Raw genomic sequence first — 12,751 nt, 5'->3', positions numbered from 1 at the left:
GCTGGAGAGACAGGGTGGGGTAGAGAGATGCGAGGCGGAGGGACTGACAGTGAGGCGGAGAGATGACACTGAGATGGAAAGGTGTGAGTAATGTAGAGAGAGGTCTTAGTGTGATGTGGAAAGATAAGGGATTACTGGAGAGAGAAATGTGAGGTGGAGATGTCAAAGTGATGTGAGACTAAAACAGGGAGAAAGATAATAGGAAGGACAAGAGATGGGGAGGGGAACAGGAAAGGAGCAAGGCGAAGAAGAGGTGGAGCGAGATGAGAGGCATGAGTGGAAGGCGAGATGGGGAGGAAAATTATGGGAGGTAGAGAGAGATGGAGAAGTTAAGGAAAGGTGAGAGAGGTAGAGACACATGAGAGGTAAGGTGAAGATGTGGAATGAGGAAGGGGTGGAAGGTGAGACGAGGAAGGAAAGGCAGGCGGTAAGGAGAGATGAAGAAGAGGTGAGGTGGAGTGAAAGGAACTGCAGGTAAGTGGTGGAAGATGAGACAGGTAAGAAACACATGAGGTAAGAGGAGAGGAAGAAGAGAGGCAGGATGAAGTGAGAGGAAAGTGGAGATGTGGAGGGTTGAGAGAAGGTGCTTAAGACACGTCAACCACCACAGCCACAACCACACAACCACCTTCATCACCTCAACAACCCTCGACAACCACAACCATTACCACCACAACAACCACCAACTGACCATCTCAACAACCTTCGACTACGCAAATTACCACAACCACCACAACACCACCACCACCATCATCCACCACAACCACCACCACACAGACCGATGTCTTAACCTGCCCTTGAGATGCTAGGCAAGGTACTTCAAGGCCAGATCCAGATGTAATTGGAGACGAAGGCGGCGGGAAAGCGAGTGGCCAGGTGAAGGATTTTATTTAATCTAACACGGCTTACCCTAATTTCACCTAACCTACTCTGGCTGAAACTAACACACTCTAACCTAACTTTATCTAGCCTACCCTAACTCCAGCTCATCTTACCCTACCCCACCGTACCCACCCCTGCCTTACCCATCCTTATCTTAACCTATTTTAACCTGATGCCAACCTGACCTAACACGACCCAACCTAACGTAACATAACACAACCCAAACCAAATCTAACCTAACCCAGCTCTGCCCTAACCCTCCTTGACTATCCTACCCTACCTTACCCTACCCAACCCTACCCTAACCAATACTTCCCAACTCTACCCTACCCAATACTGCCTTACCCTACCTTACCCGACCCTACCCCACCATACCCTACCCTACCTTACACTCATCTAACCAAACTAAACCACAATTCAACCCACTTTACCCAAATTCAACTGAGCCTAAGCTAACCTACCCTCATCTTGCCTAACACCCCCTACCCTACCCTCCCCTACCCTAATCGCTCCTTCCCCCAACCTTACCTAACCCTAACCTAACTTGACAACTCCTGCCCATTCAGCTGCCAATGACGGGAAGTAACGTGGGGAGAATACAGGACCTGGGGAGGGGGAGAGGAAGGGGTGGAGAGGCAGAGAGGAGGGGAAGGGGAAAGGAGGGAAAAGGAGACGAATGAGGAGAGGTAGAAGGGAAGGGGAGTGGGAGAGGAAGGGAAGGGGAAGAGGAAAGAGAGGGGGAGAGGAAGAGGAAGGGGAGAAACGGGGAAGAGGAAAAGGGGAGAGGGGAAGGAAGGGGATGAGAAAGGTAGGAGGGGGAGAACTTTGGGACGTGGGACAGAAGGAAATGGGATGGGGAGGGAAGAGCTGGGGGAGAAGGGAGGGAAGAGCTGGGGGAGAAGGGAGGGAAGAAAAAGGATGGAGAGAAGGGGAGTCGAGGGGGAGAGGAGAGGGGAGAGATAAATGATGAGGTAAAAAGTAAAGAATACGGTCATGGAAGAGTACTTGAGAGAGAGAGAGAGAGAGAGAGAGAGAGAGAGAGAGAGAAGAATAAACGGAAGAGGAAAGAAGGAACACTCTGGAGGAAAGGAAGGAGAAAGAGCAGGGAGGTAGGAGAGAAAAACTGTGTAGGAAGTTAAGTAAAGAGGAATAGAGGGTGAAGTTGGAGGAAAAAGAGAGAGAGAGAGAGAGAGAGAGAGAGAGAGAGAGAGGTTGGAAGGAAAATCTGGCGAGAGGAAGGAAGGAGGGAAAGTAGGATGGAAGGAAGGAAGGAAGGAAGGAAGAATGGATGTATGGATGGATGGATGGTAAAAAGGGAGGGAGAGGGGAATGAATGAATGAATGAATGAATGAAGGAAGGAAGGAAGGCAGGAAGGAAAGAAGGAAGGGAAGAAGGAAGGAAGGGAGGAAAGAAGGAAGGAAGGAAAGAAGAAGGGAGGAAGGCAAGGGGCAGGCAGGGAGAGAAGAAAAGTTGGAGAAAGGGAGAGAAAAAAATTGAACAGGAAGTAAATCGAGGAGGAACTGAGGGTGAGGAGAAAGAAAGAGAGGGAGGGAAGCAAGGAGGAAAGAACTGGAGGAGGGGAATATTTGGAGGAAAAAGGGAGAGAATAGTTGGAGGAGAGAGAGAGAGGGTAGGGAAGATGGGACCTGCTTCCCTTCTCTTCCTAGCCTTCTCTCTTCTTCTCCCCATTTCCTCCCCCTCTCCTCCTCTCTTTCCCCTTCACTTCTTCCCACTCTTCTCTTCCCCCTTCTTTCCTTGCTCCCTCAACCAAATTAACTCTCTCTCTCTCTCTCTCTCTCTCTCTCTCTCTCCACCCCAACCAGATATCTCCCTGCATTCTTTTCTTCCTCCCCTTGTTTTCCCTTCCAAATTTATTCCTCCCTTTCTTGTTCTCCCTTTCGGCCAATTCACCAGGACGATTTTTTTCCCTTCTACTCCCAGACGATTTTTTTTTTTAATTTGGGGGGAAGGGCCCTCTCAAGTAAAGGGGGTTTAAAAATAATACAAAAAATATATGTAACTCCAATAATCGTAAAAATTTAATCACGATTTTTGTTATTTTTTTTTCCCTTGCTGGCACCAGACGATTTCTTTCAGCTTGGGTGGAGATTTAAAGCTGTGAAAAAAAAAAAAAGGTTGGAAATAATGTTCAGTATAGGCGCTCCCCCCCCAAAAAAAAAAAAAAAAACAGTCCTTTATACTTTCCATCACAGGGCACGTTTTAAAAATGTTAGTTGTTGTTATTATTATTATTATTATTATTATTATTATTATTACTACTATCATTTTTGTTATTGTTGTTACCATCATCATTATCACTATTATTATTATTATTATTATTATTATTATTATTATCATTATTGTTGTTGTTACCATCATCATTATCACCATCATAATCATCAATACCATTATTATTATTATTATTATTATTATTATTTCAGCTGATTTTGTTTTTAACCAGGGGAAAAAAATCTCTCGTAGTGAATAGACTTACCTACCATACTCCTCTCACACTAACTCGGCCTAAAACTGCCCTCTATATTGAATGCGAAGCCCAAACAACAGATTAACAGCGGAATATGATGCTAGTCACGAAGAAGTGCTGTGGAGAAGTCGTAGATCTGTCGCATTCTTTATTCTGCCCTGCCTCTCTTTCCCCCTCATTCCCCTCTCTTCTTCCCCTCTTTAATTCTCCTTCCCCTTATCCTCGTTCCTTCTCCGCCCCTCATTTTCTCTCCACCACCCCCCTCCTCCCCCTCTCCACCCCTATTTACAATCCCAAGCACCGAATTTCCCCATTTTCTTCCTCATCTATTCCTACACCCAATTTCCTCGTCTTTATGTTTAGCTTTCCGCTGCTTCGTAATTTATTCCCATTTTCTTCTGAACATCTCTTTGTATTTTCAGTGGTTTAAAATTTCTTCCTCGTGTTTTTTTTTTTTTTTTCACTCAGTTTCGTCCTCTGTTAATTGTTTTCTCTTATATTTTCATTTCTTTTTTTTTGTATATTGGTTTTTCGTTTTCGTCGTTCCCGCCCTTCTCTCAATGTCCTCGTCTGCTTATTTTACGTTGCTCCTCCCCCTGCCTCCAGATTTAACGCTCTCTCTCTCTCTCTCTCTCTCTCTCCCCTCAAACGTTCATAATATTCTCAAATCTTTTTCTTAATCTTCCTCGCATCTTCTTACATTCAGTTTCTTCGTCCGTCTCTAGTCTTTCCTCCTTCTTGCTTCCTACTCTGTTTTCTTTTTCTCTCTTTTTTATTTCCTTTCTTTCGCGCATCGATAGGTCTTCCGGGTCTTTCTCCGTATTCCCCTTTCCATCTCTCTCTCTCTCTCTCTCTCTCTCTCTCTCTCTCTCTCTCTCTCTCTCCTACATTTGCCCTGGAATGATGCCAGAACTGAGACCTTCACCTCTTCCTCCTCCTCCTCCTCCTCCTCTTCTTCTTCCCCCTTCGTCCTTCCTCTTCCTCCTCCTCCTCCCCCTCTTCTTTCTCCTTCTCCTTCCTTTCTTCTACTTCTTCCTCCTCCTCCTCCTCTTCCTCTTCCATTCCTCCTCTTCCCCATTGTCTCTCATTCGCAAAAACAATACCAAAATAAGTGGTAAAAAAACAATGGTTAACGAGTCAGCCGGTAAAAGGAAAAGTGTGTGTGTGTGTGTGTGTGTGTGTGTGTGTGTGTGTGTGTGTGTGTGTGTGTGTGTGTGTGTGTGTGTGTGTGTGTGTGTGTGTGTGTGTGTGTGTGTGTGTGTGTGTGTGTCCTTGGTAGTTTGTGCTGTCCTTTGTACATATCAGGCTTTGCACTACCTTCACCTCCACTCTCTCTCTCTCTCTCTCCCCCCACCATGCATTACCCCCCACTCACCCCTCTCATCTCATTTGCATTGGTCCACTAGACGTACACACTGTCGCCTGTTTGTGGTTCCCCCCTCACCCCACTCACCCCCACCCCTCTCCCTTCCCTCTCACCCCTTCCTTTCCCCTCACTCCACCCCTCTCACTCCCTGTCCCTTCTCCACTCCTTCCCCTACCCAAACCCATGCTCCCCTCACCCCCTCATCCCTTCCCTTCATCTCACCCCTCCCCCTTCCCTCCCCTCATCCCCCACGTCCCCTCATCCATTCCATCCCTCCCTTCCCCTTATCCCTTTCCTTCCTACCATACCTCTACCCCCTCCTTTCTGCCCAGCTCCTCACCTCTCCCTTCCCCCTCCCCTTTTCAACCTCCCCTTCCCCTTCCCCTCCCCTGCTCTCCCTCCTCCCAAACTCTATCTTACATTTTTCTTTCACGTCCTCTCCTCTGTCTCACTGTTTTTCTCTCTAGTTTGTCAGTCTTTCCCCCCTCCTCTCTCTCTCTCTCTATTTCTTCTTCCTCCTTTTTTCCTCTCCAAATCCCGTTCATCTCTCTTTTCATTAACTTTTCCTCCCTCCCTCATTTCCTTTTTAACTCTCTCTCTCTCTCTCTCTCTCTCTCTCTCTCTCTCTCTCTCTCTCTCTCTCTCTCTCTCTCCTTCCCTTCCCTCCACCTCATTTATCTCCTAAACTGCATACCACTGTGTTCTTTTCCACTTTCCCTTTCCTTTTCTTTTACTTTCTTTTCGTCTTCCTCTCCCTTCAAATAAATTGTCTCAAAGGTTGGTTCAATTTGCGTTTCTCTGTCCCCACTCTGTAAAATGCACACACACACACACACACACACACACACACACACACACACACACACAAATCTACGAGTGTCTGTCTGTCTCCTCTTTCTCTCTCTCAAAATAACTAAGATTAACCAAATAAAAAAGTTAGCCAGCCAGTCAAACTTCTTAATAACAAAACCTCTACGATGATCATATTCTCACAGGTTCCACAGAAAACGTAAAATTGCTATACATATTTAGGAGAAACTACAGCAAAAATCATACAGTATTATATTTGTGACGCTCGTGTTTATTTCTTATAGAGTAAATTTTTTGTACCGAATACGAGTAAATATTTATGTTACTTAAATTAATCTCAGGCCTTTGTGCTAAAAATTCAAAATACAGAATGGCGGGAAGAGGATCGGATACAAACAGGATTCAAGTTAGTGTATTTGAATGCTATGGAGTTGGATTCTGCTTGGAAGTATAAAGGAGAGGAATGAAGTAATATGGGAAAATTCATATGGGTGTTGGTAGTCTGTGTTGGAAATGATGATGATGACGATGATGATGATGACTATGATGGTGATGGTGATGATGATGATGATGATGATAACGACTAAGATGATGATGATGATGATGATGATGATGATGATGATGATGACGACTAAGATGATGATGATGATGATGATGATGACTAAGATGATGATGATGATGATAACGATGATGATGATAATGACTATGATGATGACGGTGATGATTATTCAGCTGAGAGGGGGGGGCATAGGAGCCTGAGAGTGTTAATTATTTCAACTCCCTTACCATAGTCTAACCTGCCCCTTCCTACTCTCTCTCTCTCTCTCTCTTATTAATGCTTCCTAAAACTTATCAGAGTTCAGTGTATCTCTTGACTTGGGGTAGAGAGGGAGGGGGGGGAGGAAGGGAAGAGAGGAGGGGGGGAGAAGGAAGAGGGAAGGAAAGAGAGAGGAGGAAAAGGGGTAACCAAATAAGAAGGAAGGATGGAAGGAAGAGAGAGACAAAGAGAAAGGAGAGGATAAGGGGAAGGAGAACAGGAAGGAAGGAAGGAAGGAAGGAAGGAAGGAAGGAAGGAAGGAAGGAAGAAGGAAGGAAGGAAGGAAGGAAGGAAGGATGGAAGGAAGAAAACGGAGAGAAAAGAGGGAAGGGAAGGGGGAAAGAGGAAGAAAGGAGGAAAGAGGAAGGAAGGAGGATGTGGGAGAAGAGAGAGGGAAGGGAAGGGAAAGAAGGAAACAAAAAAGTACGAGTAGAGAGAGGGAGAATAAGGAAGAGACGTGATGAGGAGAAAGAAAGGAGTGAAGGAGGTATTTCCAAGGAAGAAAGGAAGAGGGAGGAAGAAAAGGAGGAAGAAGGCGAAGAAAAAGAAGGGAGAGAGAGAGAGAGAGAGAGAGAGAGAGAGAGAGAGAGAGAGAGAGAGAGAGAGAGAGAGAGAGAAATTAAAGGACTTAGAGTAATGAATGTAATGATACTGAAAGAAAAAAAGAAGAGTGAAGAGGAGGAGGAGGAGGAGGAGGAGGAGGAGGGAAAAGCCGAAAAGTGGATCAAGAAAGAGCTTACTGCAAGAAGAAAAGTATATGGAAGAGGAGGAGGAGGAGAAGAAGGAAGTATAAAGGAGGAGGGGAAGGGAGAAAGAGGAAATGGGGAAGGAAGAAGGAGTAAGAGGAAGAAGAGGAACAGAAGGAAAAGTAAGAGCAGCTGAATTTAAAGAGGAAGAGATGCAGGAGGAGGAGGAGGAGGAGGTGAAGGAATAGTAACAGCAACGACAAGGAGGAAAAACAAGGACGAAAAGGAAGACGAGAGGGTGAGGGACAGAAGAGTGGGAAGACAGGGAGAAGGAAGAAGAAAGAGGAAGAGGAGGAAGAAGAAAGAGGAAGAGGAGGAAGAAGAAAGAGGAAGAGGAGGAAGAAAAAAAATGAGAGGGAGAGGAATCTTGAAGAGCAAAGTTCCCACAAGAACCTGAGAGTGTAAAAAACAGCAAAGAAGCAAATAACGAGGGTCCGGTACACTGCGAAGACCTGGAGAGAGAGAGAGAGAGAGAGAGAGAGAGAGAGAGAGAGAGAGAGAGAGAGAAATGGGGAGGGAAGGAAAGGTAGGAGAGGCAGAGGGATGAGAGAGAGAGAATGAAGGAAAAAAGAGGGGGAGGGGAGGGGAGGGGAGGGGATGAGAGAGAGGAAGGGGAGGAGCAAGAGAGATGGGAAGGGGAGGGGGAGGAGAGATGGGAATGGGAGGAGCAAGAGAGAGGGGAAGGGGAAGGGGAAGGGGAGGAGAAATGGGAATGGGAGGAGGAAGAGAGAGGAAGAGAGAGGGAGAGGGGAGGGGGAGGGGAGGGGGAAGAAAGAGGGGGGAAAGGGGAGGGGAGGGAGGGGGAGGTCAAGTGCACTCAAGTAGGATAAGAGCTTTACCCACTAACCTCTCCCCCCTCCCCGATCTCTCTTCCCCCTTCTGTTCCTTCTCCCCTATCTTCTTCCTCCCAAATCCCCTCTACCTTTCTTTCCCCTCTAGCCTCTTCCCTCTTTCTTCCCTCTCTACCTCAGCTATCTCCCTTTCCTCTCTCCTACCTCCGTCTCTCCTCCCACCCCCCACCTCTCCGTCCCTCCCTTTTCCTCCTTCCTTCTTCCCCCCTTCAAATACCTCCCAGTCACTACAGACAATTTTATTCAGCTATTTTACACAGGAGGGGTTTGATATAGCCTCCATTAACCCCTAAGATGAGGAAAATCGTCTGGTTCTGTACTTATTTTTTAACTTGGCCCTCATTTTCGTCTTTTCACACAGCTCAGTGGCAGGAAAAGATGATACTACAGCTCTACGTCCTTTCCACGGCACTTCCTCGTGACTAGCATCATATTCCAATGTTCATCTATCACTAAACTCAGCATTCATGGCGGAGTGATGGCAATTTTAGGCCAAGTTGGAGTGAAAGGGGTATGGCAATGAAAGATATATGGAGGACATTATAGTAAAAGGATTAAGGTAGATTTATTAACAAGCCTCATTCTCCTACTCCACCAATTTATTTATTTATCTACGTATTTATTTACTGCAGGATGGATAAGAGAGGGAATTTTCTTGCACCCTCCCTTCTTCGTCTATCCTGCATAAACAAATCTTAGTTACACGATAGTTTTCCTCCTTGATAAGTTTTCCTCCCTTTCGTCGTTCTTACTAGGAAGAAAAAGGTCTTTATATGACAGTTTTCCTCTTAAGTTCTTTTCTTTTTTTTTTTTTCCAGGAAGGACTAAAAAAAAATGTCGAATCGTTTCCGTGCCTCTTGTTCGTCATGAGGAAACATCTAAGCTACAAAGTGGAGTTATTATTATTATTATTATTATTACTTCGAGAGAGAGAGAGAGAGAGAGAGAGAGAGAGAGAGAGAGAGAGAGTGTGTGTGTGTGTGTGTGTGTGTGTGTGTGTGTGTGAATTCAACTGCACATGTTCAGAACCGCAACACCTTCTCCTAAGAGAATTATTCTAAACACAGCACCTTAACAGCCTTTTGTATACCATTAGTAGAACGTCCATAAATAACAAGCATAGGAACCGTAAGAACATGCAAAATTTTATCAGGAAGGAATATACAAAATAAATCGCTAAGGACGAGGTGTTACGAAGATTCCTGAGCCAGAAAGATGACACCTTGCTACCAAAGGAATTCTTAAGGGTGATACGTAATGCGCTCCAATAGAAACTCAAGGACGGCTCAGTCTGCTGGTGTGGGCGTGAGTGGGAGCAGGAAATGAATAAATGATGCAGAGTTGGGGTTGGTAACACTGACTGGGCCGCCCCCGCAACACACGGGAAATCGCCAGGTGGAGTGGAAAAGCAGCGCTATATATGTATATCTATGTATATCGCATAGAAATGAATTAATATAGTTCACAGTTCCATTAATCTTTCACAGCTCTGTTTCATCACGTTACATTTAAGCTTCCATTATGCATTCGTATTTTTAAAAAGGATGCCTGTAATAAATCTGGGATTCGGCTCTGTTCACAAACTACCTGGCGAGAAGAACCTAACTTTTGCCTTATCCCTTCTTACTTCGAGTCATCTCAGTCATTTAGAAAGAAAATCATGCTTAACATAGCTAGAATTCGCTAACATGTTAAATTTGAGTCATCTTGGTCAAAGTCTTTCTTCAGCCTCAGTGTAAAAAAAATATATATATATATATATATATATATATATATATATATATATATATATATATATAGTTCGATTCATTCTGACTTGGATCGGACTGAATAGAAGAGAATCGTCTAACGAGAAAAAATATCACTCAGCTTACATATCCTCCCGTTATATCAACGTGAATACAATGCATTCGGATCTATTATTGATGGAAGACTAATGAGCTGTATTTTTCACAGTAAGATACCACAAACTTTATACTCGAAGGCAGCGCTAATGGATATACGTCTTACCACTCAGAGCTCTATACCATCACGTTAACTCAGTCTTAATATCACATCTGTGTTAATATAAAGATGGCAATCACTTACTCTATACAGTACGATACCATCCGCTTTCAACCCCTCAGGCACAAATGAATTTCAAAATCTCAGGCACCTACGCAGTCACAACTGTTTCGTCCTTAATTCATACTCTAACGGTTTACATTTCGGGTATCGCTCAGAAATATCATCACGCAACCTCTTAACCTTAATAATGCACTTGTTTTAATATAGCGTAAGAAGGCAACATTAAACAAAATCGGAGCCCGTTGTCATGACGACACAGCTCAGCTGGTGTGGCGGACGTACGATAAAACGACATGCATTTAACAAGATTCTTAACCAATCTTCACGATAAACTATTATCACTAGTTACCCTTATCAGAAATCGTCTTGTTTTCACATTTTTCTATATCGATATTCACTCCGCTGAAGCTGTAATGTGTTTGGCAGATGTATGGACGAAAATGAGCGTAAAAATAATAAGCAAACGCTTTTCAACAACTTCACCCTCAGGAAGGTTGGTAAATTCAACCCCCCCGGTACCTTATGGCGGGAAATGTGATCTCTTGTGTTTGCTCTTCATCCCGGCTGTGTTTGTTTCTCTCAGGGGAGATGATGGGAATGGCGCGTACCTCACCTGTCTTGCGTTTCCTCCTATTATTTGCTTCGCCATTTTTCTGCGAATGTGTGTGCGTGGCGAGAGGTGCTGGTGGTGGCGGTGGCGTTGTACTGATGGGTTTTTGTTATGGTTGTGCTCTCTCTCTCTCTCTCTAAGTCATTCTGGTGGAGAGGATATTTTTTGAGTTTCCCGGGTGTCGTACGGCTGGTTGATGTGTGCTAAATTATCGATAGTCTACAGTATTCACCTTTAACTGGCTTAGATTTCTGTCCTAAAATTATTTCACGTAGCTCAGTGGCAAAGACAAAACTGCGACTCTGCGTCATTTCCACTGCACTTCTTTGCGTTATATTTTAATGCCAATCTCTCGTTACAACTCAGCATTCAAGATGATGAGACGGTTTAGGCCAAGTTAGAGTGAAAGGAGTATAGACGGCCCGGTATTTCAAAACACTTCTGCCGTAGCCTATATTTTTCATGTTACATCTTCACATTACCTTGCATGTTATTTATATTAGTTTCCTACCGACATGGCTGGCAACAAAAATAAACAAGAAGATACTGAGGTACAATAGGCCTATACAAACTAATTCACTCAGGAAAAGATGTTACGAAATAAGCCACTCAGAATTCGACCCTGAACACAAACTTCCAATCAACTTCCTCTCGTAACTCGAAGACAGAGGAAGTTTCTGTACTCTCTTTTCCTTAGTTTTCCCCTTCCCAAAGAAGAAGAAAATGATGATGATGATGATGGTGATGATGATGATGGTGATGATGATGATGGTGATGATGATGGTGATGATGATGATGGTGATGATGATGATGATGATGACAAGGAGGAGGAGGAAAAAAAATAACGAGAGGAGGAGGAAAAAAAATAACGAGAGGAGGAGGAGGAAAAAAAAAATAACGAGAGGAGGAGGAGGAGGAAAAAAAATAACGAGAGGAGGAGGAGGAAAAAAAAAATAACGAGAGGAGGAGGAGGAGAAGAAGAAGAAGAAGAAGAAGAAGTTTATGATGATGATGATAAATAAGAAAGAGGAGGAGGAGGAAGAGACAATCGTAGTTACGCGAGAGAACTGATCGTAAGCCCGTCCGTGTACCTGGCTCCGACACTCCCGACGCGAAGGATAAACACTTAAGAGGAAGGGCACAGTCTGAGAGGCATGCAAGACTTCCCTGTGCTTCCTCCTTCACCGACTTACCTTCCATCCCAAACCTTGCTCTCTCTTGCACCGTATGTTGGAGAGAGAGAGACAGAGAGAGAGAGAGAGAGAGAGAGAGAGAGAGAAAGGATCGATTATGAAGAGCAAACTAAATCGGTGAGGAAAAGACGCTGCGTACTATCCACAGTCAGATAAAAGTACAACCAGCCCCATACTGCTCCCGTCTAGGCGTAGGGTCCCTAGGCTAGGCTACCCCGGTCCAGTAGATTTAAGGGAAGATGACCAGCCTACTTCCCTAATGGCATTATGTGATCGAAAAACTCCTCGGATCGAACCTACGCAAGACCGTCATTCGAACCACCAGGCTCCGATTTTATAACAATAATAATAATAATAATAATAATAATAAAAAAAATAATAGCAGTAGTAGTAGTGGTAGTAGTAGTAATAATAATAATAATAATGATAATAATAATAATAACAATAATAATAATGATAATAATAAATAAATAAATAAATAAAACTCCCATACTTTCCCGCCAAAAATAACCCCTTCAGTCACATTCCCTTCACCACAATGGCCATATAAATGCCTCCAATTACCACGAGTATAACATCCACAGTAACTATCTAGTTACCACAATTACTGCTCTAATTACCCCCTCCCGCAATTACTCCAGTATTTAGCACATATAAAAGGGTAACTAGATACTCTGGTTACCCCTCTCCCCTCCAGGATAACACACTATGCTTTATAATAATGTTCTTTTAAAGGCTTAATTATATATAGTGTTATGTTTTTAGCAATTATGTGAGATTTGCTGTTTATGTTCATTTGAGGTATTTTTTTATTTATTTCGTTATTTTTAGTAGTAGTAGTAGTAGTAGGGCTTAAATTGACTTACTTTTTGAGTACGAGAGAGGATGGTGTGCATAGCTGCTGGGAGAGTGGCTTGCGGTCG

The 12,751-nt window shown here is 43.9% G+C and overlaps 1 protein-coding gene across 1 annotated transcript in view; it reads right to left on the bottom strand.

Moving 5' to 3' along the window:
* The window catches only part of LOC145413612 (ligand of Numb protein X 2-like), a 34,720-nt gene that overhangs the window by 21,892 nt on the left and 77 nt on the right, over positions 1–12,751 (bottom strand). The window contains exon 1 of the mRNA XM_080283267.1: positions 12,695–12,751. This exon is cut by the window's right edge and continues 77 nt beyond it. The gene's annotated coding sequence lies outside the window, so the exon portion shown is untranslated. The remainder of the gene's footprint in view (positions 1–12,694) is intronic.

The sequence above is a fragment of the Coenobita brevimanus genome, chromosome 97 (assembly GCF_032717465.1).
Source record: "Coenobita brevimanus isolate Jiangsu-jjx chromosome 97, ASM3271746v2, whole genome shotgun sequence".
NCBI classification, from domain to species: Eukaryota; Metazoa; Arthropoda; class Malacostraca; order Decapoda; family Coenobitidae; genus Coenobita; species Coenobita brevimanus.
Note: the sequence above shows the minus strand (reverse complement) of the source record. Positions and strands in the feature narration are given on the sequence as shown.